Genomic DNA, 24,897 nt, shown 5'->3' on the forward strand with positions numbered 1-24,897 from the left:
TTGAAATAGTTGTTTTGGAGAAACTGGAATATCCATTCCTCGAAAGGAAATTTTGTCACACACCGGAGGCAAATCCACGTCGTTCACCTTAGGCGTGTGCATATCTGCACTTTTGAGTCCCTCCCAAAATAGCCGTCTTCCCGTTTCATAAGTGCTTGTGCACTAGAGAGTCTTGGGTGTGTCGGTGTGTTCTCCAGCGCCACTTTCGGCTATGATAGCAGATGTAGAACATCCTTGCCACCAGAGGCGTATTTTCTACGTCGCAGACGACCTATCACCGGATACAGGAACATCTACATGGCGTACATGATTCCGATAACTTTGCACAGACGCAGGTAAAATGGGCCCTTCGTTTGCTAACAATGGCCATTTTCTGAGCTTCAAGATAATGCAACGGATAAATGCAAGATACGTATTCTGTCGCGTATTCCAAATGCTTCGGAGGCGCCGAGCAACACCAATTGTCTGCGAGCGCCAAATGGGGAAGCGGGAGGAACAGGCGTACAAATAAAACAAGCAAGCAAAGCGCAGCCAAACCCTGTGTGCTCGTGGAAAGGGCTTTGTATAGACGCAGAGGCAGAGAAGAAAAATAGAAAGTAACAGAGCCATTTCCGGAACGCGAGATAGTGATCGCTCGAGCGTGCGCAATAACTCAATCGGCCGCATCACAAGCGCGCCGTGTTGGAAAGGCTGCTCCCGCCAGTGTGTGCGGTCGCTGCCGAGAACAAACGGCGCATTTAATGCGGCGGCAAGATAAACACGAACGACATCCCTGCTACATAGCGGGCCCGGAGGAAGTCGCCACCGCGGGAGGAGAAAAGCGTGCCTCGCATGGAGCGGTATTGTCTCGTCACTCTTCCTCGTTTTTTGCCCCTCTGTCTGCCGTGGCTATTACCCACGATTTATGCCGCTTGGGCGTGAGCCTGACTTTGTGCGACCACGAAGTCGTTCTTCTTTCGCCTATTTTTTTTACCGTTCACTTGTCTATGCACGGCCTCGACGCTCAAAATGCAGATGTCTCGTGGAAAACACGCAAATTACGACATACATGGGAATATATATGGGCGAAGCATGTGTGAATATAACCTTTCGGATATTGCGTTGCTTCAAGAATATTGTTTTAACCGCTTTCTGGCGCAACTACACGGCAGAAATGCTGTTGTGTACCCGACATTCGCATATCTTTGGCGTGAACACCTAAAACGTGACCGGTCTGTGTTCGTCGCTGCGGTGGCAAAGAGTTGCTCTTTGTCAGTGTGTCTCTAGGCCTAAGAGACATTTAATAGGGCGCAGGCACGCTCACACACACTCATCCATATAGACGAACGATTGAGGTACTAGTGATATTCTAACAGGCGCAGTCTTGGTGTACTTATCTTTCCTCGCAATCAAATTTTTATCTTTCTCCCGACGCTGCTACTAAGGAAGCAATTAGCCTTACTGCAGAGTTTTAGTTGTGCTTCTCGAACACAGCCGTTGGGGGTAGAGTTAACGGCAGAACACTGTTGACGCAAAGCTGTCCGCCTTTCCTCTTGAAGTTGCTTTGGGAGCCATAAAAATACTTAATTGTTCCGTTAAGCGTCTAGCCGTCTATTTTATCAACAACCTACGCGCCGCTGGATAACGACTAACTTCTCTGTAAAGATGCACTGTGTCATGTACTGCTCGCGACACTACTACGAGGCATCTGCAATTAAAATTAACACTGTGTGCTATAAAGACGGAAAGCGGGGCTAGTTAGGTTAAATTCGTGTTAGTAACCGGTTAGCTTTGCCAATTTTCATTTGTCTAGCCCGTTTTCTTCATCCTGCATCGGTGCCTACACGTCTAACGTTTTTCTAATAGAAATGTTGCATCATCTTTTGTCCAGTATGGTTCATGCCTTTTGTTCAATTAAAGAAATGCCAACGTCGCGACAGTCTGCTACATAATTGCGCGTCTTAAAGTGTATAATGAACATAATTTAAGCACGCAATACCGTGATCGAGCCCTCAGTAGGAAAAAGGTGTTCGGGGTGGGGTGGCAGGCGAGCGGCCGTCTACTCCTTCAGCTTGACCGTGGTTGCGCGTAGCTATCTGCGAAGCTGAGCGCATACACGCCACGTGCACCCCACCCTAGAGCTCATCTCCGACGGGTGCAAAGGTTGGCCGAGCGGAGATGGCTGGTAGCTTCGTGTTCCTATGCGACTGGCGTTGGAGGCCGCATATTGTCAAGTTTTGGAGATGCGTCGAAGCCAAAGGCAGCACGAAGCGTTCGCTCCCCTTTGCTTGCGCTCTACATTATGCCCGCGCTCTGACAGCGAGTGTTCGCGGTCGTCGATTGAAACCTGTCCATGTCTGCCTGCGTCTCAACGACATCAAGCTCGTCAATTTAATTAGTAAGCTAATGTTTTCTAAAACGCATTCGGCCAACTAAAACAAGAACCTTGTGTGTTGATGTGATAACTTTATTTGGAATCCGGCGATTGGGAGGCCCGGGCCTGGGGCCGCCTAGATGGCCACTGGGAGCTGCTGCTCCCGTGCGGCTTCCTTGGCTCGCTGGACGGCCCAAAGTTGGTCTTGGAGTTCTGAGCTGAGCAGCACGGCCGACCACCGCGCCCGTAGATTTTCTGGGGAGACTGCCATCTTATTTTGGTATATTTCACATCCCCACAACATGTGTTGAAGGGTGGCTCTAACAGACTTGCATAGCTTGCACATATCGCTCTCGTATATATCGGGGTAGAAAGTTTTGAGTTGCGCGGGACTCGTATAAGTTTCTGTTTGTAGTCGCCTCCAAGTAACGGACTCAGCTCTGTTCAGTTTAGTGTGAGGCGGTGGTAATACTCGCCTCCGATTTTGACAGAATTTGGTAATATCACTAAATCTTGTTAATATATCTTTTTCTCTCCAGATTTCCTCCTCCGCGTTCTCCTGACCGATGGAAGTCACTCTTTGCTCAGCTCGGCGAGTAAGACCTCGAGCTTCGCGGTGTGCTACCTCGTTGAGGTTGACTGCGGGAATGTCTGGAGTTGTATGCGCTGGGAACCAGAGCAATTGCCTGCCGTTTTTCTCTGCATCGGAGAACTTTGCTTCATTGGCTCTGATGATGTGCCATGCCTCAGGAGAGATCCTACCTTTTGCATAATTTCTAATGGCCGCTTGAGAATCGCTTATGATGTACTGAGCATTCGTGGAGACCAATGCTAGTGCAATGGCTACCTCCTCTGCGGTCTCGGAATGTTTGGTATTAACTGATACGCTTGTAAGGGGTTTTTGGGTGTGGTCTACGATTACTGCTACATAGCTATTTCTGTCTGGGTATTCAGCCGCGTCTACGAAGATTGCTCTGTCGTCTGACCCAAAGCTTCGGATAATTTTCTCTGCTCTACTCTTGCGTCTGCCGTCGTTGTAACCTGGATGCATGTTCTTGGGTATATTTGGTACTAGGAGTTTGTCACGAATTTCTCTCGTTATTGTCCTCTTTTCCCCGTATAGATTGTGATAATTCATTCCTAGTTTGCTTAGTATATGCCGTCCCGTTTTGGTTTTGGTTAGTCTCTCTGCTTGAGATGTTTGTTGTGCTTCTATGAGTTCGTCCAGTGTGTTGTGGAGTCCTAACTTTAGCAAGAGATCCGTGCTCGTACTGATGGGAATCCCTAGAGCTAGTTTGTATGCTTTTTTTATCATGTTGTTAATTTTACGCTTTTCAGCTGCAAACCAATTGTGGAAGGCTGCTATGTATGTGATCTGACTGATTACGAATGATTGTATAAGCCGTATGATACTTTCTTCCTTCATACCTTGGTGCTTGTTAGTAATTCGTTTGATTAATCTCATGGTGTTTGTTACCTTTGTGTCTAACTTCTTTATGGTTTCCCTATTTGTGCCTTTGTTCTCGATTACCAGACCCAGCACTTTGAGCTGGTTGACTATTGGGATAATCCGCCCGTTCTTGGTGTGTAGCTTGATTTCCTCATGAGCCTTGTTTCTGTCGTATCCTTTGGGAGGCCTGCCTCTAAGTGTGGGGCGGTACAATAGGAGTTCAGATTTCTCTGCAGAGCATGTGAGGCCTGTTCCTATGAGGTGTTCCTCTACTGTGTTAATTGCAGTCTGGAGTCGTTGTTCTATTGATCCGTCGCTGCCTTCACAGGTCCAGATAGTAATATCGTCCGCGTAGATTGTGTGATTCAGGGACTCTATGTGATTTAATTTTTCGGGGAGTCCCATCAAGACGAGATTAAACAGCATCGGCGAAATGACAGCGCCTTGAGGCGTGCCGGCCCCCCCCCCCCCTATGTCGATCTCGGGCGACTTGAGCCCTCCGACGGAGATGACTGCTTTCCTGTCTGATAGGAAGCTCTTGATGTAGTTATACGTCCGTTGCCCTAGTCCTATTCGTTCGATGTTTTCCAATATGGTTGCGTGGTTGGCATTATCAAAAGCTTTTTTAAGATCAAGGCCCAAGGTGGCCCTTGTCGAGCGCGTGTTATAATCGATTATCTGATGCTTAAGTTGGAGCATCGCATCTTGTGTCGAAAGATTTTTGCGAAATCCTATCATTGTATCTGGGTATATGTTATTATCCTCTAAGAAGTTGTGTACTCTGTTTAAAATGACATGTTCCATTAATTTTCCGACGCAGGATGTTAGGGAGATTGGTCTGAGGTTGTCTATCTCAAGCTTCTTACCAGGTTTTGGAATAAGCGTTATCGTCGCTTTCTTCCATTGAGCTGGCACTTCTCCCTTTACCCAACACTCGTTTATGTATTCTGTTAGTTTGGCTATCGATTCATCATCCAGGTTCCTGAGAGTCTTGTTGGTGATACCGTCCGGGCCTGGGGCGGATTTGGTGTTTAACTTTTGTAGGGCCGCGCGGATTTCTGCCTCCGTGAGTTCCTCGTCTAATTTTGCGTTTGTATTCCCGCTGTAGATAGGATAGATGCAAGGGGGTGCCTGTTTTAAGTATTTCTGCTGTAATTCATTGAGAAATTCCTCTTCTGTACCCTCATATGCGTGTATTAACTTATTAATGGCTTGCATGTGATTTTTCTTGTTATTGTCATGGTCAAGCAGGAACCTGAGCATGTGCCACGTTTTGCCGGTGCTTAATTGTCCGTCCATGGAATTACATATCTCGTCCCATTGTTGTTTGGTCAATTGCTTAGCATGTTCTTCTATTTTTTTGTTAAGGAGTGCTATGCGTTTTCTTAACTTTCTGTTATGCTTCTGACCGCTAAGTCTATTCTGAAGCGACTGCTTAGCTTCCCACATGTGGAGAAGTCTGCTGTCGCATTTATCCAAGTTAGATTCAGGTGGTGCTATTTTTGTGGCAGCTTTGACGTCATCACTGAGCTCCTTAGTCCATTGTTCTATGTCTGCGATTGATCGTTGCTGTGTCTTCTCTCGCGTTCTACGAAATAGTTCCCAGTCTACTAATTTGATCTGTCGTTCCTTGGGTCTATTCGGCCCTTCTCTGACGTGTAACTCTAATATGCGGTGGTCACTACCCAAGTCTTCCAGTGTGTTGTGCCAGGTCGCCTTTTCAATATTCTTGGTAAAGGTTAGGTCTGGGGTTGTGTCCCTGTTTAGCGCCGTGCCTACTCTGGTTGGAGTGGCGGGGTCTGTGACGAGCGTGAGGCCTAATTCTTGCGAGTCGTTCCATAAGTCCCTTCCTTTTGCTCTGGTATATAAGTATCCCCACGTGGTGTGTGGGGCATTGAAGTCTCCTCCTATAACTACCGGATTTTCTCCAGCAAGTCTGAGTGTTTTCTGGAATAGGTTCTTGAATTTGTGTTTATGTAGCATGGGGTTACTATAAATGTTGAGAATAAATAAGCTATGTCCTGTCTTTTTTTGTGGGATGAGTTCCAATAGAATATTGTCAATGTGCGTTATTCCTGTGTTGTGCTGCATGCAAGTTATGTTTCTTTTTACCAGCGTAGTTAATGCCCTGGTGTCCCCTTCGGCATAGCCAAAAGATCTGTATCCTGCTATCTTCGCAATCCCGTGTGTTTCCTGCAGAATTATGACGTCCGGTGTATCCCTGTCTTTCAAATACTGCTGCAAAACTGACTTTTTGTTTTCGTAACTTCTACAACTCCACTGCCATATCCTGAACCCTTCTTTAGCGCGCCTCATTTCGGGTGCGACCATGGGAGGGAGACGGGAGGTTGGAGAGAAGCTGATCTTATATAATTATGTGGTTGTGAAGTGGGTAAGGATGGTGGTGCTTCTGACGCAACGGAGGGGAGTACATTACCTGGTGAGTGGTTTGCCTCTAGGATGTCTAATCTACTCATAATTGCTGCTATTGCCTTAGCCATTTGATTCATCATTTCGTCCCGTTTTTCATTTGACTTTTGTATTTCTCCTAGGCTCTTTTGAATATCGGCTAATGCTTTATCTACCACTGCGTTATCTTGTTTATCACTGATGGCTTGGGCCTTGCGTTTGAGTGGAGGGGGGTCATCCCCTTCGTCCATCTTATTGTCCGGAATTTCAAATGGCTCTTTCGTGCTCGCCTGTGGAGCGGGAGTTACCTGATTTATTTGGTTTTTTCCTTCCTTGAGAATTTTGATTTCATCGCTCATACGTGCTAGCAAAATCCTCAACTGTGCGTTCTCGTGTTTTAGTTGCTTGATCTCGTTATTAATGGCAGTCTCCCAACCAGCCCCCGGGCGCACGTTATCGACCACGTCTGCCCAGCTCACCGCGTTAGTCTGGTTTGCTGAAGAGGATGGCCTAGTTCTGGACCTGGATCTGGATCGTGTACTCGGTGTCCTGGAGCCGGACCGGGATAAGGATCTGGTGGTGGATGGAGACCTTGTTCTCGATCTGGAGCGTCGTTCCCTGGCGTTTAGGAGGCCAAGCGTTCCGCGAGACTCTGCTCTGTCTTCTCTTGAGATAGCGTCTTCATGTTCCTCTTGTCGTTCTCGTTGCAGTCTGTGCCATTGTCTCTGTTTAACGATGAAGGGCTTCTTGAATTTGGCTTTGCACGTCTTGTCTGCGGTCGGATGGTCCTCGCCGCATAACTGACATTTAGGTTGGCACGTGTGGTCTTTATTTGGGTTTGATGTTCCACATCCCGCACAAATCTTGTTGTCAGGGTTGGGACATACATCTCCTCTATGTCCAAGTCTGTTGCATTGATGACAGAAGTCCACTTGTTTCCTGTACAGGGAGCAAGGGAGTAGCGCTGCCCTGTATCGGACGTACGTGGGCACTTTGTGTCCTTCAAGGAGCACAATCACTGTGGTAGTATTACTGAGTCTTTTTGCTGCTATCGCCGTTGGGTTTTTACTCGTAACCACCGCTGCTGTGATGTCTCTTGGGCCCTCGTCGAGTGGGATTCCTCTGATGACTCCTTTGGCCGTCATGTCAGGCGCTGTCTCGTAAGCATTGGTCTCGTAAGACTTGTCTTGAATCTTGATACGTGCTACTTCCTGATATTTGTTTGCCCGCTCTTGATCCGAGGTACTGACGATGAGGATATTTTGATAATTGTTGGGGCAGACAATGTCCTCCTCCCTTTCGTCTCGAGGAATACCTGCCGCATCTTGTACCGCAGCTGTGAGGGGAACAATACCGTGCTCGGATAATTTGAGTCCTCCACGTGGTCTGATCACAACCTTGTAATCCCCTCTTGGCAAATGTGGCATTCTGCTTGCCTTGCGTATTTGCTCTAGCCGGCCTTTCCATGGGTTATTGTTGCGCTTGTCGAGCCGCGTCGGCGACAAGGTGCTCTCGCGATGTTGGGAGGGTCGCCGGTCTGATCTTTTGTGTCTGACCTCCTTCCATCCCTTGCTTGTATCCATTTCTTCCTGGGATATGATGCGCCCCTCTACGGTGACTTCCATCATTGAGAAAATGATCGGCAAATGTTGAGGAAGCCGGCTCCGGCGCGTGGCCTCGCGGCTCTGCCGCCACGAGGTCCGGCCAAAATATTGTCGTAGAGGCTTGAAAAATGGGAATCCCACCTGGTTTTCGGTATCCACTTGTTCCTGGGAACGAGCTGAGTCCGTTGGCGTGCAATAGCGGGTGGCTTTTTGGCGATTTGCGCTAGAAGAACATTCGTAGAATACGGAGCCGACGTGATGTGCATCCGCTCCCTCCGGCTTCTTCTTCTTCCATGCATCCTGTAATTTTCCTGTTACTTTGATATTGCTATCAATGCTTCACTTTGCGGGTACAGCTGCGACTTTATCTCTCTAAGCTTTCAATAGAGAGAAATTTATTTCGAGGAAGGCAGAGAGGTCGGCCAGAGCTAGCGTGCTGTATCCTGCTACTCTGCACAAAGGGAGGAGGGAACGGAGACGTGAAGGCTGCGTGAGGGGTGGTGATGACATAGAAGAAGGTTGCAGAGCGATGAAAGCAAGTTCACCATTCTCATGGTTAACAACAAAGTCCAGGAAAGTCATTCAGAAGTGTCACCAGCATTTCAGAGCATGGCTTTAGTAACGAATCTGGTTGAAACTTAACAAAAGTGCGCAACGAAGAAGCTCGTGTGTGGGCTTCTCTTGCATGAGCAGCACAGGTGCCCAGAAAGGGCTTTAACTTATGTAAAGAGCAGCGATAAGCTGCTGTAGTACGGGAGGACATGCGCGGCGATTTTAGCGGTCATGCATGTTCCTAAATAGTGTTACTCATAAATTATGCCTTCATTGAACGCCGCCGTTTTTACTGCTGAATGAATTGGCACTTTAGGCTTAATGATTTTGGCTGTATTGACAACTACGTACGCACGACTCAACTTTTCGGCACGTTGTTGCGGAGACGGAGTGGGAAAGGCAAACGATATCATCATCAGTGGGAACTGCGGCTGATACCTAAATAGATTCACGTCGAACTCTCAGCACACCAGTGCACTGCAAGCCTCCGTTTTGCTGATCTAACAACAACTAAGATAAGAAACCAAATTTGAAAGTGAAAAATCAAACAGAAAAAATCCAAACATCAAGCGAGTGTTGTTTGAAACACTGCCTGATATGCCTTCAAAGAGGTTCACACTACGTTTCTTTTTTTTTTCTTATTTAATTTGCTAATGTTGCTGGCTGCTTTTATTTTTCCTTCTTTCGCACCTTTTACTCAGACCGCGAAAAAAGGAACATACAGAGAAAAATAGCGAGATCACATTTACAGAAGCAAAAACAAACAATAAATAAAAACAAAGTGCAATTCAGAGCGTTTTTCGCGGCGTAGAAGGCAATGGCGACGATGCGCTGTTGGTCGAAGAGAACGAACAATGCAGGCTGGGACGATGGGGAATCGCGGGCGAAAACAGAAACGGCGATTTCGTTCAAAGAAACAAAGTGGGCCGATTTTATTTAGCTTTTCAGAGGAGAGCGGGGAAGGGGGTAACGGCGATGAGGGGGGCCAGGGAATGCTCCTAGGAGCGAAGAAAGGGCGCGACCTAAATTGTTGAACTCTGACAAAACGCGATAGGGGGAGGGAGTGTGGAGGGGGGCTCGCACGCACCTTTGCAAGTGCGGAGGCGGCAACGGCAAATGGCGCCAAGAGAGCATTCGGCGCTCGGCAGCAGTGGAAGCGACTGCGCGAAGTGGTCGGCGCAACGCCTCAGTTCTGCAGCCGTGTTACCCAGGATAAAAAAAAAAACGAGAAAAGAAGCACTAGAGCGAAGGGAAATGGAAGTGAACTGTTTGAAAAAAGAAAGAAAGAACGAAGCAAGACTGAAAGCTGGCACGAAATTCCCGGCTCTCTTCTGCAGTCTTGTGCTGGCTTTTCCAAAGCGCGCGAAGTAAACGTCAAAGAACAGGCGCCCGGGGACGAGAAGAGATAAGATAAAAAAAAACAGCGCCGCCATTCTCGATATTTGTGCGCTTTGGTGGTGATGAAATTTTCTTCATTCGCTGTTCTATTTTGGGCGCCTCCCTTATTTTTCTACGAAGCGTGGAACTGGCGCTGCAGCGCACCTTTGCGTTTCGTGCGCGGAACGGTGCGCCGGCAAAGATATACGGAAAGGCCGTACTGGCTGCTTTTCATTTTAACGTTGTCGTGGCTCAACGCGGGCTTGCCATTGTTTGCCTACCTTATTTTACGTCATCGGCTCAAGGCTGCTTGCGTATCTTCAGAGCGCACCGCGCGGATGTGAAAGGAAAGGTGGCTTAGCGTACTGCTTCCAGTATGATTTTGCTTCGTTTGAGCTTTCACTTCGAAATGGCTCGCTCAACAGCTTTGTAGAATACGTATTTTGTGAGCCTGGGAGTAATCACTTCCCCTCCTTCCTGGAGAATAATGGCAGGTGGGCTGGTATTTTCCGCTGAAATGTGAGCTGTGTTTTCCTTTTGCTTTTAGCTGTTACCATTTCAATGAGTCATGCCTCTCTGTTTTCAGTATTATTTTCTGAGTTTAGCATTAACAAGGGGCGCAATTGTGTAAGGAAGCGGCTTTGCGCTACGCTTTAAGCTCATCTTCAGTATAAAATGACACAAGACTAGAAACAACAGCAACAACACAAAAGAACGAAGTAATCTGACCGTGGTTTTCCCGTTGAAGTTTTGCACCTTCAATGCCGACGCGCTTTCTTCCATTGTGCATAAATTGATGTTTTTTTTTCTTTTTTGTTTTTCTAAGCATGGAAAACAGGCTGAGGAATCTGAGCATAAGTGCGGGTCCGTGTAGAGCAAGAAAAATGCACAGGCGTACGCGGCCGCAAAGCCCTTTGTCCAACATATTACTTTTCTGCGCCGCTCCTGAAATCAAATGCGCCGAAGCGAGTCCTTGCTGTAAACAGGACTGCCTTGTGTGGCTATGGGAGATGTGAGTCTACGCACGAATAAGAATATATATTAGATTGGAATTGAGACGAAATTTGTATTCTCCAGTAGACGGTAAACATTGAGAACCTGAGTGTAAAGCTCCCTATGCTTATGACGTTCCGTTCCCGATAAGGATTGTTCTAAAGAAAAAAAAAAACTTAACGGTTTCCTTTACTATACATTTTAAAAAAACATCAAGCCTACTATTTTTTTAAATATATTTCGTACTTTCTTTTCCGCAAGTCCATCGTAAACAATAACCGTAAACCGTAAAGAAGTAGCCTGTTTAAATGGGCTTCGGTAAATTTGGAAACTTGGTGAATTTCAGGTTCCCGCACTCCTTCACGTCGTTCTCTCGAAGCTGAACGGCCGCCAGAAACGCTCAGCATCAATGTCCTGACCTGTTTAAGCCCTGGTTAATTAGATATTTCATAGCTGCGTAACAAATCTTGCGAGAATGCCCTCAACAAAGTTTTCACAGCACAGTGCAACTACACGCCGACTCCTTTTATGGGTGCACTAGTGCAGGTTGTGAAGGAAAATAAATCAGCTGCTCATTGCTCAACGTCATCCGTCTGCATGTGCGTGTCTCAATGCCGGTGGGAGCGAAGCATTCTTGAGTAATAAAAACATACTGGCTGTTTTAGAGGGCCACAATATGTAGTTCAATATCACGCAGTTTTGACCTATCTGATGATATTCTGGAGGGCCGTCAAGTGCTAACTTCACTTTTTTTTTCTTCCATAACAGAAACAATTAAGGCTTGTAGCAATCAGAAGAAAATAAAGCCTCTTTCTTTTGCTTAGCGACAGGTATATTCTATGTGCGAGATACGAAATCCAACCCAATTATGGGGTTTAACGACCAAAAAGCAATACGTACACTGATTTTGAGGGATGCCGTCCCGGGAGGCTCCGTATGCATTTAGGTTCTCTTAGGTTATTTAAACTGTTCCTTGATATAATGATCACCGGAGAGCTTTTGATTACTTTATATCTTTCTTAATGAGACCACCGTGGCTGGAAATCGAAACCGCAACCTCTCTTCTCACCAGGAAACACCATAGCCACGCAGCCAGCGCGACATTACGAGTTCACGTCTTACGGTATGTCTTACAAGTAAAACCATCTCTTAGAGAAAACGCCAGCGCTCCCAAGAAGAAGATATCTTGCAGTGCCAGTTACTTTGGTCGTGAGTTGAATAAATGAGATGCACCTATAAGGAAACCCTAAATTATACGCGACGAGGAAATACTCGGGAAAGCTAGCTCATTTTAGATAGTACTAGGAAGGTGGGATCCTCGACCTACTTGGAAGTGGCCAACCAGGAGCTATTGGCGCTATCACCTCTGCCTGCTAACGTGCCACATCTTTTTAATGGGGTTGGTTGTAGGATATTATTTTGTTTTTTCTGTTCCTACGGCCATACTCAAGGGTTCTTTTTTCGTGTGCCTGATTGGTTTTCTTTGGCCTTTGTGATCTTTCGTGTCCTTCTTTGTTTTCTCTTTCCTCTCCTTCATCCTGACTCCCATTTCATACAAATCTATTCCCTCCTTCCTCAGCCGCAGGCAAGCGTTGTACCACTTCTGGTGGCAGTTTACAACCTGCTCCTTGCTTTCTTTTTTTTTCTTTCAAGTGCATATAAATTTTCAAAAAAATAATAATAAAATTATTAATAGTAGGCGTCATCTATAGGACGAAGGTCTGGTTTGTGAGCATTCATGGACACATATACCATCCCGGCAATCGCTTCTTCTTCTGGCATTGCCGATATAGTCATTGTTATTTTCAGTGAAAACACCAGCGGTACAAGATATATTTGCATGTAACGAGAGTTTACTCGAACAGTACAACTCCTGTTGTAACGAAGCGGCACGTGCACAACCGTTCAACCGTACAAGCGTTTGTAAATCCTAGTTTTCTAATCTGAGAGTTAGAGTTGTATACTGTTACTCTCTTCGTGTATAGTGTACGCATAGTGTAAGCGCATCGATTAAAACATTCCGCTAACTTACCCAATGGCACGCTATTCAAATGAACGAATGGTTCATCCAATCAGTAATGTGCGGCGGGAGCTAAAATAATACAATCGCAATCTCCACAGAACACAGCGGACTCAGAAGTATTAAGCTTGAAATGTTAAAGATGTTCGCCAAATAAAAGAGAAACTGCAAAGTGTGAATTCCACGCAGTGAGGCACTTTTATAGCTGCGTTAAAATAAAAAAAAGAAGAATATCGTCCTGGCAAATGGCAGTTTCGGTCCAAATCATTTTCAATGCTAAAGTTCTTGTTGCACACTCTTCGTTTTTCCCGATTGCTTTATCATACAAGATAAATGCTCTGAAAGCTAACATTCGTCAGGCTGAACGTAAAATTAATTATAAAAAACGTCTTATCGACGGATCACGTCTCAGTTGTATTTTTTTTTTCGAACTTTGGAATAACGAGCTCTCCTGTATCACAGGAAAAAATTATCAAATGAACGGAAACTTCCTCGCGAAAAGAAAATCCGCTCGGAATTCAATCCGATTTTGGCAAAGAAGAACATTGCGAGTGCATCAGTAATAAAGAAATTTAGGAAGAATCCAGAAAACAAGTACTTATATTGCTGTTTTTCTTTAGCAGTACTGCTGCTTTTTTTAACTATCAGCCTGCAGAGACTTACTGGTCCATTAGCATCCTGTAGAAAGGGCTCTTGTTAAGCGGCGTGCGGTAATTCTTTTTTTCAGGTACATCCCTTCTAAATATACTTGAGCTCCTTTCTAACTGCGGTGACAGGATATTTGAATGACACAGCCACATCGGCATGCCTTATTTAAAGGCTAATAATTCATTTTTTTATGGTTTAAATTTCTTCTTTATAGCGAAGGTTGACAACATTTACTACGTGTTTCAACTTTATATATTACATGTGACTACTGGACGCCTGCTGTGGGCAGGAGTTAAGCAGAATTCTACAAAAAGGGCCCGCTCTAAGTAGCCTGCGGTAGTTCTGGTTTCTTTTTTTCAGTGGAATTCGCGCTAAGTACATTTAAGCTCTTTTTAAGCTGCGGTGACAGGCTGTTTGAATAGTATATTCACGTCGGCATGTCTTGCTTGATTGGTAATAATTGAAATTCTTGGGAATGTTCTTTATTACTATGGTCGTTAGAGATCGTTGACTACCTGTTTCATTATATATATATATTGCATGGGAGTGCTTAACTCCTGCTGTGGGCTTCGAGCAGAAGCGCTCGGCTGCAAGGAATTTTCGTTGCTTCATTATCGGCTAACGGATGAATAATAGTTACCATTTTCAGGTGAAAAGTGAACGCAGACGATTTCTTCTTGTTTTGCCCGCGGCATACGTGTTCATAGAAGTTATCTTCAAATAACAAATTAAAGATACGTATGGTGCAGCGTAAAAGTCCTCATTACCGGGCAGTGTATGCCGCTGTGAATAGGAAATGTAAAAGGGGGCAAACCTTAATTTTTAGAATCTGACCTATTTAAAATTTAGATTCCATGGATTTTCAATGAACTCTATATGGAAAACAAAGTTTGGCTGCATTAGCAGATGGCGCATTTACAATAATAAAAAAATAAAGGGGAGGGGGGGGGAAGTGCTTTTACCGTGACGCAAAGCTTTATAAGCCAGAAAAAACAAAAAAATCAAATAAAAAAGAGACGGGTAGGCAATGCCTCTTTTGCGTTAGCGCACCAGCTCACCGCTTTGCCTTAGCTTTGATGACGCCCGGTTCGGACCAGTTTTTTTTTTCTTTATCGGTAAAAATGTAGTAGGTTGTATGTCCAAGAAGCCTAAGATGGAACTGAAAAAATTTTGAAATACCTTTACGGCATCCATGTCGGTTGAATTAAGAGAATGTGCTTTAAAATCCTGACACCCCACTGACGCTGAGACGCTGTACGTTCGTCGCTAACTCAAGAAACAAAAGTTTGTCCTCAATATTCTGTCCCCTTAATAAGCGCATAACCCTACAAATAACAAAAGACACAGGTGTGTAAAGATAATAGGTCAGCCTAAACTAATTTGCCTATCTCTCTCTCTCTCTCTCTCCCTTTTGTCCATTTGAGATTTGGGCTCACTACCGACCCTTATACTTTGATGCGATGGCCTCGTTGCACGTTTTTTTTTTTTTACACCAGAATTTAACAAGTTAATTTAGTGCTATTTTCGATGGAGTCCAATAATTATTTACTTTGTTTTTGTGTGCCTTCCTATGACTTCCATTCCCTCAAAATATGCGCAGACAGGCGCAGCCGAAAGCGCTAGGTGTCGAGTAGCATGAAATTAGTAACATGAAAATAAAGCATTAGTACTAATACTTAGTACTGATAAAGCAATAGTAGAATGAAAATAAAGGTTAGTTGCCTTTTCGTACGTGACTATCGAGATTGGAGTAGTATAACAAAATACACAAATAAGTTCCAAAAAGCTTTCGCGCTAATTTGCTTCCAATTCTGGTTAAGGCAAGAAGTAATGGTCAAGACTGTTTTCGAGCATGTAAAACAAATCGTTATATTTTTTTAGTTGAATATTGTATGTTGCGACCAGTTCGAGTAAATTTCATACAAAAAATAGTTATCATAAAAATACTGAAGGCGCTGTTCTGGACCTCTCTGTAGACTCAAAACGCAATTATTTACCCCAATATATCACCGAGAACAGTTTAACTCATATAATTGAAAGGATATTAAAAGTGGAAAAGTCTGAAAAGTGGACTGAATTTTTTTCTCAATATTCAAATGTAAACGACTCCTCTAGACTCCATAAAAGTTCGTTACGTTAGTTTATTACGTTCGCCGATGTGAGTGCACTGGGACAATCATTCGTGACACATATCGTGCACGTGTAAAAGCTGTCAGACACGTTTTTCTCATTATTTTTTTCTGCGAGCGTACTTATGTCCCGAAGAATTCCAATCACATCGTGCATCTTACTTTCGCCGAGAGCCACGCCTGCCTGTTTTAAATAAAAAGGTAATTGCGACAAAGGTCTAGCTGAAAGAAACAGGCAGCGTACTTAGGTATCACAGATAAAAGAAATGTCGGTAATGCATTTCATCTTTGGTTTCGTCATCACAAACAAATTACCCTAGCTCATTACCGAGATGGCACGTTAGTAAGCATCTGTTGCCCCGAGCGACAAGAACGACTTTTCTTTAACCGTAATTAGAAGGGCGAAGAGAAGGGGGGGGGGCTATCGTTGTTGAAGGGACAGACACCACTCGCAAGGGAAAGCAGCAAATGCCGGAGGGCGTAGCTCGTGCGCAATGCACCACTGGTTAGGGTCTTCGCCCCAACGGTGCCAAAAGGCTTCATACGGGGGCCCTCAAGAACGTATTGCGAATGCTTAAAAGCACGAAACGTGTGCAAGGCGTCAATTATATTCCCACCGAAGGGCAGGCCGCGTTCTTTCCAATACGATGAGCTGCATGAGTAACCGAAAGAAAGTTGCGAAAGGAGGCCCAAGACAAACTGCGTGTTAACGGTAGTTACTGAGAATGCGAAAAAGAAAAAAAAGTGGCTCACAGGCGTGGTTGATCTCTTCGCTCCACACGTTGCCTTATGAAGTTGTCAGGCGGTGGCCGAATTTAATAAGAGGTTTGTAGGGAACGTCCTGAAGCCACCTACTCGCGGATCAGACTTCCCTCGGCTTCTCACGAGACGTAGTAACGCTTGCAGAAACTGACACGCTTACTAGAGTGAGTAATGCTCGCAAACACTTTTTTTTAAGTTGTTGTAAGCCACTTAAACCAACGCAATACTAGAAATTGCAGTGTCACATGAATTACAGCAGTGTAGGAAGCTGAGAGGGAGAGAGCGCGTCTTGCAACATCGCAACGTTGAGAGAGATTGATTGGTTCGTTAATTTTATTTCTACATTGCGTACGAGAGAAATGCGGGCAATGAGACCAAATAGCATCTTATGACAGCGTGACGGGGAACAATTGTCCGCCGAAGTTTGTGTTTTCTGCACTTCGCACCAAAATATCGGCTCCTGTTTTCTCTCCTTTTTGCGCATTGATTTCGCTATGCTACTGATTCCTTTCTTTTAAATAGTAGATGGATCGGCCCTGTACAAATCAGCCTTCGCCTATTTGTATACCCTGTATGCGTTCTGGCAGGCTCCAGGCTCTACATAGCTTTATCAGTGGCACTAGGGTGAAGCTTCTTCCGGCACCATTTGCAAGGCTGGGTACACATGCAGCTACCAATACTCCTCCTCCTCCTTCTCCTCCTCCTCCTATTCATCCTGCTACTCTGACTGCGGTCAGGGTGTACGACCTTATCTGTGGTTTCGCGAGATTCGTACGTGTGATCAGGGCTGCTTACCTTTTGTCCCCCGATAATGAGGATGGGCCACCTCTCTTGCGTCCTCGCTTCCTTTATTTCTTATTAGAGCGGGACAGTCCACCGCTTGCGACAGGGTTGTCTTCATTTCTTTACAGACAGGCGCTCAAACATCGTCACCGAACACATCTTTTATTCATATGATCTTGACTGCAAGAAGAAAAATATTTTCTTCTGAGCTTGAACTTTGTAGCGGTCCTCTTTCACTGACGGTGTCTTTCACGTTTCGTAATTCTCAAAGTCCCTCATGAAGGGTTTGCGGGTTGTTGTGCCAAAAGAGATTTAGGGAATACGATTGTTTCACCATGTCACGTACGACAAATAAGACGCCTGATCTTCGCCAAATATAGGCATACAACGATTTCGCTTCTCGTAAGCTACTTAACATTTAAACCAAAAGAAGTGTCGTTAAATTACCTCGTATACTGTGCTACCTCTACTGAAGAAACCACGAAATGCAAACTCTTAATGAAGGCCACACGCATCTGCAATGCTTTTACAAACACATGGTTTGGACACTCTCAACACAGTCATTGCTTTATATATAGTTACCGCCTGGAAGAGAGAGGCCCGCGATGAATAGATGCCATACTGAAGAAGAGACACAGAGAAGAAGAATGAATACAAAAGCTCCTAGCACATCTAAGAAGGGGAGTTTAATGCTACCAGCAATAAAACCAGAAAGATCAGAATCTAAAGAAATGCCCCCTCCACTGCGGCGAAGAAGTGGTCGTTTCAATCTCGTAATGAGCACTAATTTGCATGATTACTCTTGCCTCCGCTCTTTTTATCACCCTGGCTGCGGTGTATAGTTACTCCGCGACACAGCGCTCTCAACGAGCCGGCCGTTGTTCTACTAGGTCTTTCTCCCTTTCTTCCTCTTTCTATTCCACTTTCCCCCACCCCCAGTGTAGGGTAGCAAACCAGATGCAGTTCTGGTTGACCTTCCTGCCTTTCCTACCCTTGTTTTCTCTCTCTCTCTCGGCCATACCCATATCAGAAGCGCCGTTGGCCAATGACGTGATGTTGCGTGAGCCGTAGCTATCGAGGTGGGCGAAGATTGGCGAGCGAGTTACGCGGTTGGCTAAAGAAAACGGTGTAGCATGGTGAAGGCCAGAATTAAAAAAAATCGTATTCGTGCTCGGCGAAATGGTCCAAATACGCCACGATTCATATTCGCCTCTCTACGACGCTTTGAGTTTTTTAAGGTGGCATGGGTACTCCTCTTAATATCTGCGTCCCGGAAATATGAGTGGTCTTAATTGTGCCGTGTTAATGTTGGGAGCGTCTCCTTGAGTCCAAACCATTTTACTTCTGAGTCGGCAGATGAATGTTGCACGAAAAAACAAGGTCTTACAATCATGCCTTTTCTTTCTTCTAGTTTCACTTCGACAGCTTAAACCCATATATTCCCACTTACGGCTCCAAATAATGATACTGGGAATTCCTGAATACAATGATTTTTCAATATTGTGTAGTTTTCTTATTGTGTTCTAACGTTAGTGGAAAATTTCAAAGCTTCGGCGAGATGGACGGGAGCAAGTTGCTAAGAAACCATGACACGTGTATCTTGTTATCACTTTGTAAGCCACATTTCAAGTCAAGTTTTAGCACTTCGATGACGAAACTTGATACCATTAGTACTAACTCAATATAATAATATCCCTTGCAAAATTCCTCGTATTCATTTGTTCAGAGTTTGCCTGGCCTCCTTTGACGCAGGACTTTTTGTAGAGGGCTGCAGATAGGATTTTCGAGCCTCGACAAAATGCCGCTTAACATTCATCGAGAACCGATCACGATTGCTGGTTGGCAAACATATCAAATAAAACAACACAGGATATTCGAAATAATTTATCTGGTTACGTCTTAACCAAGTGCATGTTTATGGTAAACTGTGAGAATTTTGACGTTGAAAGCAGATGCATACATTTTTGCTTCATTTAATGTGATATTTGTGCTTATACATGGTCGTCGTAGAAGTTCGTCAAAGAAGTTCGTCAAAGATAAAATTTGAGAAACATGTTTATTTATCTACAATTATTGCTTTAACACATTGTTTTCTCTCTCATTCACAGCGCGCACCAAAATCACGTGATCTAAATGCGTTCATTTCTTAATTGTTTGTCACATATCTATATTGTGTATGCGTTTAGCCAAGTTTAAAGATCACTCAGTGAAACGCGAGTCGTAAGGCAACATAATATTTATTTGTGTTAGAAATTAAAAATCTTCATAGGCCAAAACTAGCGTGCTTCTTCTTTTACCTGCACCCTGAAAAAATGTTTTATGATGCTTTCTAACTAACGATAAGACTTGCGAAAACGATTTTCGTTAGAAAAGCGCCACAGAGTATATTTGTTTCAGACAACCATAGTTCTAAGCAAGCAAACTCATGTACTTAACAATAGCAACCAGTTCTTGAAAACACGACTTTTTTATTGCCACTGTTCAGAATAAACATTCAGCAGTTTGCTTAAAGCGCCCTCTACTTCAATGTACGTTTGTTTGCGGAGTGCTTGAAAGAAAAATTAGCCCTAAGTAAAATGTTAATAGTGAGCTTGTGAACCCTTTCTTTTAGCAAGACACAATCTAACTTGTATTTCGACGTGGACATGTTAGTTGTTTAAAACATATTTTGATCGAAGCCGTTGCTGTTAAGCGACAACGCGTCCGACAAATTTGTATTTTAACATTGCGGCCTTCTTATTTTCATTAATGCTGGTAATTTATCGGTCTCCTTATTAAACTCTAACTACTAATGTTATACTTGCCCGAAAAGAATTTTTCATACCTTTCTTGATTTTCTGGATTGTTCACCCGCGCCAAGCGTAGTCGCACAAAAAAAAAGAAAGTTCAATATAAAAGAAACAATACGAGATGCGTTTCAAAATATGCTATCCGAAATATACGCACCGCATGTAGTAAGTATGTCGGTAGTACCGCAGGTACTGAAGAATTAGAAGATGAAAAATGCGAGTTCACGGGAATAAAAATTTATTAGCTCGTGCTGTTTTGCACCCATGTTCCAAGCCACACATTCATCTTGGTAATGATGACAACAGGACAAACTCTGCAAAGTTCAGACAATCTTCTCTCACATTCTGCCGTCTTCCACCTTCAGTTTGAAGCTTCTTATATAGATCTATTCTCCTATCGTGTTCTGGAGCCTCATTTTCTTTAATTGCGTGTGGAAGCTCTCTTAGTACCCTCGTCACCTTTCATATTTGCATGCGAAACATTTCGCGTGTTCGACACTCATTACTGAGCCGTGAAATATTACTGCCGTGCTGGAGCTAATTAACCTACTTTCTAAATATGTCTCCGTAGTTCTGCTGTCGTCTGCAGTTGCTTTCAAACCTCGCGGAAGCGCGGAGATTTGGAAACCTGCAAAATACGGCTACTTTTTTTGTATGCAATTCCTTTTCTTCGCCCACAAAAACGACGAGTCTGCCCGAACCATGCACATCGCCTGCTTTGTTAGAAGATGTACGGTGGTTAAAAACTTGGGTTATTCCGGCAGTAGAAGAGAAAATGTGGGTGGCTTTTATTCAAATGTGCAGGAGAGACCAAGTTAGAGACGAGACGACACACTGTCCAGAACGATATATACTTTGAACGTATGCTATTTGGCTCACCCACAGATATCTGCATGCTCTGCAGGCTATTTTATTTTTTCTAAGAACCATTGTTAAGCTTGTTCATACAACCCAAACGTTTGTAGCTATCTGATAACGATACTGATGTTCGCAATCGTGGTATCTTTAATGGCATGCCGTTTCTAACGGAGCGGCGACAAATAGTCACCTTAACTGCTTGAGCTATATAGTAATGTTTTATTGTTTCTCTTTCAGCCTAGCTTTAGTCCAACCTTCTTATTTATTATTTACTTATTTATTTATTCAGTTAATTAATTTATTTTATATATACCAACTGTTAACGATCCATGGGTTTATGGCAGGAGGGGCAAGTAGAATGGCAGGAGTTGCGATCAAGAAAGGATATATATACAGCATATAATTGCAATGCTTTTACTTCAGAAGTGTTACCACAGAATTAGACACCCTATCACAGATTAAAATATGCTAACAACTTACGTTTACCTAGTTATAATTGCACGTTAAAAATAAAAGAAACCAATAAAAGAAACCAAATGATAATGATCACGATTCCATCTTCCCCCGCTTTTTTTCCCACCAATACTTTAAACGTCTCTTGCTTATCTGGACCTCAGACCTGTTAACGATTTCGTCGACATTGAGCCCAAAAAGATTGCTCTGCGTAGCTCCAGGTCGCGTCTTCGTTGGCGGTCACGGTAGCCACATTTAAATGGGGTGCGAAATGAAGAGAAAAACGCTGGTGTACTTTGATTTAGGAACACGTTAACGAACCCCAATTGGTCAAAATTATACCGGAGTCGCAGATTAAGGCGTACCTCGTATTCATATCATGGTTTTGGTACCAATAACCCCACATTGTATTTTTTTTATTCCTTGCAATTTTATTACTACGCGCTGAGTCATCTGAGGATTTTTTCTGCTGGAGATACGTATATCAACCTGTCACGAACATATATATTCGGGTAAGTGTTTTTTCCTTACGTAGCCAGCTCGGGCCGCAAAGAACCAGGCATTCACGCTTTCTGTTATCGCACACACTTTCTTTCCTGGTTTCTTGCTTCACGCTTTCGCATAACTTTACCGACCTTTTTCGCTCCATCAATCACATACAATTTGCCGTCTTTGTCTCTCTCTCTCTCTCATATTTCTTTCTTTATTCATTATTTATTCGTACCGCTGCACGCCATCTCGTGTGACCGAAAGTACGATGATTTCGCGATTCGGTGTCACACATGAAACAAGATCGAAAGAAATGCTGTTTTACGCGAATTACCCCTTCACGAAATCGTTCTAACCACCAAACAATAAACTGTCGGCGCTACGATAAGGCATGAAAGATAAGGCATGATGCGCCAAACCGTGCTCGAGGCTAAAGCTACTTGGTAAGAGTACAAATGTGCAATTAAGGCAATATATATATATATATATATATATATATATATATATATATATATATATATATATATATATATATATATATATATATATATATATATAAAAGCTGTTATTATTGAGCTGTTCGTGAAAACACGCGCTCAGCGCTTCGCACAGCTAATATGTTATGTGCTTGCAAGAGGGAAAGCTTGGCGAAGTCAGCCATCATTTTTTTGGAGCGTGAATGCTCTTATTTGAAGCATGCGAGCACTACAACCGTAATGCCACCATTACTTTCGCAGTTTTTATAAGCTTGCGAACTTCCAGCGCTTTCCCTGAGTGCGGAAGCATTGGCGCGTTTGGTACCTCCCGAGCCAATACCTACCGAACCAGTGCGCGTTAAATGGTAAAAGCGCGCTTTGCTTTTATTTTTTTTATCAGCTCCTTTACCATTAGAGTCACTGGCTGCTTGGAAACAATGCGAATTTGTCGGACGAGAACGGACAACAGACAGGGTGTCCATTCGTTTCCACTCATTCCGCACTGTTCCCCATAAATCTCGTAATGTAAACCAACAATCTCAATTTGTCTACCATGCTGCAATGTTGTGACTGCCCACATTATTCAGTCCCTGACGTTTTTTTTTTTTTCTGTTTCTGCATTTCCAGGTGGCCAAGGCGAACTACCGCCACCTGCGTCCGGGGGTGTGGCCGCACCGGCTTTTCTGCACGAGCCACCGGTGCAGGTCGTGTTTTCGAACACGACCGGCGCCCTCGTCTCTTGCTCGGCGTCCGGACAGCCCCGGCCCGCTATCGGTTGGGCAAACGAAAGTGGCTCTCCTCTGGAGCACATTCCCGGATTGCGCCGTGTCAGGCCGGACGGGACGCTAGAGTTTTTCCCGTTTCGCGGAGAGGACTACCGCCAGGAGGTTCACGCATCCCGGTACCGCTGCAGGGCCTCCAACACTCTCGGTTCTGTGTTCAGCCGAAGCGTCCACATCAAGGCCGGTAAGCGATGACGCCGCCTATTTTCAGGTAGTAGTGCAAAAGTTGTACGAGCTGAATTCACTGCAAGTCTCTTAGCTTGCGCAAGTGTAGATATTACTCATCATTATCATTATCATCATCATCACACACCTATTTAGGACCAAAACAGAATCAAGGCTTCTCATAAGAACATCCAGTTAGCCATTTTCCGAGTACCGCTGCGTAGTTGCCGAGCTAGGTTGAGAAAAGGAGAGCGAACATTGAGTTTACGTGCTCAGTTTATGTTGAACATGGCATTTACGAGCCAACCTAGTGCCGCACAGACTTGCGTATATTAAAAAAAGAAATTTTTCTAATGCTGGGAAAGTTTTACCATTCGCCAAATGTGGCTTTGTATGGCGTTTAGTCACGCTTGAAATTTGCTGCAGTATAGCACAGGTTCTGTGGCTGCGCTTCCATTCTTTTCTTGTTTTGGCCTTTTTAAATACGCATGACGAACTGAATAATGTTACGGAAAGGAGAGAGGCTTAAATATATTCACAGGTATTTACAACGGATTCACTGGCGCACAAAATTTAAGACAGTTCGCACGACGTCAGCAAGCTTCGTCGTCTTCTGTACTGTCCTCTGCTTCGTCCCTGGCTGTGCTTCGTAACAACCCCAGCGGGGAAAGTGCCGTCCAGGTGTCCGCTAGATCGTCCGAGTGGTATCGCTTAAGGCAGGTGACGTGGACATCGTTGGAAGGTCGAGACACCATGGAATCCAGAGACGTGGTTTCATATGTGACGTCGGTCACTTGGCGCCAGACATGGTACGGGCCACAGTAAGGTGAAATCAACGTTTCGCAAAGGCTCAATCACCGTGACGCAGTCCAAAGAAGGAACATATCACTAGGGTTGATGTGGGCATCACGGTGGTGAGCATCATAGAATCGTCATTGCTTTCTTTGCGAAGGGGTACTGTGCAAATGGGCAATCTGGCGTACCTCTACACCTCTCTAGATGGCGTCAAGGGCGTATTCTAATTACGTGTAAAGAACGGCGGGAAGGAGCGTGTCAAGTGCAAGAGATAAAACGGAGAAAAACCTGCAGAGTCATGTCGGCGGTAAATATAAGCAAGCGTTACGAAGGACAAAACGATGTCCCAGTACGATGGTCGGCAGAAACATACATAGCAAGCACGTCTTTCAGTGTTCTATTAAAACGTTCTGTGAGGCCGTTCGTGAGAGCGTAGTACGCCCTTATCAACTTGTATTTTGTAGCGTATTGCAAGAGGTCTTGGACAGCCTTTGGTATGAAATAGTGGCCCTGCTCTTCGAGGAGCTGCCGCGGGGCGCAGTGGTGAAGTTCAACGTCGTCAAAGAGGAGTGTGGCGATGTCGGTTGCATAGCTGTTTGGGCGAGTCCGAGAATCCCCTTGTTCCCGCGGACATATAGCCGGAAAGGGCCAAGAAGATCAAGACCAACCCTAAAGAATGGCTTCGATAGTACGTCAAGTGTTTGAAGGCGGTATGCTGTCAGTACTGCTGGTTTCTTGTAGCACTGGCACTGTGGCACGAGAAGCGACGTAATGGCAGGCGGAACGGTTTGTACCGGGCCAAAACAAGCACTGCCGAACACAGTCATACGGCCAAGAAATTCGGAGGTCACTTGTTGAAGGAATATTGTTTAGCTGTGCGAGAACAGTTTGACACATATATGTGGGAATAACCAAGAGCAGTTTAAGGCCATGAGGTTGCCTGGTGTAATGGCGCAAGACGCCATCCTGCAGCACAAACGTACGCAGAGAAGGGAAAAGTGTCTCAGAAG

General features: G+C 44.5%; 1 protein-coding gene across 2 annotated transcripts in view; it reads left to right on the plus strand.

Moving 5' to 3' along the window:
* The first annotated feature begins 720 nt into the window (after window positions 1-720).
* Window positions 721-24,897, plus strand: part of LOC135901313 (cell adhesion molecule Dscam1-like) — a 162,983-nt gene continuing 138,806 nt past the window's right edge. For both annotated transcript variants that reach the window (XM_065431056.2, XM_065431058.2), the window contains exons 1-2: window positions 721-839; window positions 22,773-23,111. The gene's annotated coding sequence lies outside the window, so the exon portion shown is untranslated. The remainder of the gene's footprint in view (window positions 840-22,772; window positions 23,112-24,897) is intronic.

The sequence above is a fragment of the Dermacentor albipictus genome, chromosome 3 (genome assembly GCF_038994185.2).
Source record: "Dermacentor albipictus isolate Rhodes 1998 colony chromosome 3, USDA_Dalb.pri_finalv2, whole genome shotgun sequence".
NCBI lineage: Eukaryota > Metazoa > Arthropoda > Arachnida > Ixodida > Ixodidae > Dermacentor > Dermacentor albipictus.